We start from the raw sequence: 1,752 nt of genomic DNA, 5'->3' as shown, positions 1-1,752 counted from the left end.
ACTCTTCGAGAACACCAGTTGTATGCTAAGAAGGAGAAGTGTGACTTCTGGCTGACAGAAGTGAAGTTCCTTGGGCATGTGATTTCTGGACAAGGAATTTTTGTCGATCCTTCTAAGATCGAGACTGTGCTACAGTGGGAAAGACCGAAGAATGTAGCGGAGATTCGCAGTTTCCTCAGACTTGCAGGCTATTACCGGCGTTTTGTGAAGGACTTCTCGAGCATCGCTGCACCGATGACTCGGTTGACGAGGAAGGAAGTCAGATTCGAATGGAACGCCGAATGTGAAAGTGCTTTTTAGGAATTGAAGGTCAGACTGACAAGTGCACCAGTCTTGACTATTCCTGACAGTGAAGGGCTGTATGAGGTATATACTGACGCCTCGGGGAGTGGACTGGGCTGTGTGTTGATGCAAGGTGGGCGCGTTGTGGCTTACGCATCCCGACAACTAAAGCCACGTGAACAGAATTACCCCACTGATGAGTGAGTTTTACTCGCTCATTTGGTATCATTTTATACTTAATATCTAGTTGGTTTTGAGGTTTTTTTTCAGGTCCGTTTGGGGGGCGTGACAAGAGTGGTATCAGAGCTTTAGGTCAAGAACCCCAGGATTGTACATACATGTGTGACATCTGTTATCCACTGAACAGTCTAGTTTTATTTCAGTTGAAGGAAATGGCGCCTCGCCGTAGACTAGACACTCAACCGGAACAACCGAATCAAGGGTTTTTGGATGCCATTTTCGTTCTTTGTTTGAAGGATAGGTGGAAGTCTATGATTTGGAAGGTTTTGGACAAATTTTGGTGGAAAAAGACAGCAATCATAGCGCTTAGGCGCCAATCTGTAGCGCCTTGGCGCTGAGTTATACGGAATCAACAATTTGGGCAGAACTGGTGGCGCTTTGGCGCCAGTTTGTAGCGTCGCGGCGCTGAAATCCGGCAGAATTTGTGCACTGGGCAGAATGGCCAGCGCTTAGGCGCCCATTACAGCGCCCAGGCATTTGACACAGTAGCGCCGCAGCGCTGGAAACTCAGCGTCGCAGCGCTATGACGCGAGAAATTACGCGTTTTGAAGGCCAATCGCGCGAAAACTTACCCGTTTTGACCCTAATGCTCTGAAACATATAAATAGATGATTCTAGGGCAATTAGAAAGAAGTTTTAGACTATGGAATGATGGCTGGCTTTTGAGAGAAGATTCAAGAGAAGAAAAGGAGAATTGGGACGGAGAAGAAGAACGGCTCAAATCCGGAGACGGAGACGCTTCAATTCAACTCCAAACTAGTTCTTTTCTTTCCTTTCCAATGATTAAGACTTTGTTTAGGAATTTATTTTATTTAGAGATGAACTAATTCCTTTTTCTAGGGCTATGATGTAGCCAAATTATGAATGTTCGAATTCTCAATCTTCTTTTTAAGTAATTGATGTTTAATCCATATATGCTGAGTATTTCAATTTATTCTTAATGCTTGTGATTGTTTGGCCAACTATTACATGATTTTGTATTTGATTTGAGACTGAGAGGTGATAATTGAATAAGCTCTTAATTGAAATACCATGAGTTGTTCATAGGATAGAGATATCTATGATGCTTGTGCAGTTCTTTTGAATTTCTTACACTTAATGATTTTCAACAGGTTTAGAAGTCTGACAGAGATGTAGATTTTGCTTGTTGGATTAATATTATTGTTGCTTGAGAAAGAATAATAATTGCTTTAGAGAAATTGCTGTCAGTATAGGATTGAATGTTAATTT

This window comes from Morus notabilis, unplaced genomic scaffold (assembly GCF_000414095.1).
Source record: "Morus notabilis unplaced genomic scaffold, ASM41409v2 Scaffold1036, whole genome shotgun sequence".
Lineage (NCBI taxonomy): Eukaryota > Viridiplantae > Streptophyta > Magnoliopsida > Rosales > Moraceae > Morus > Morus notabilis.
This window is presented reverse-complemented; position numbering follows the sequence as displayed.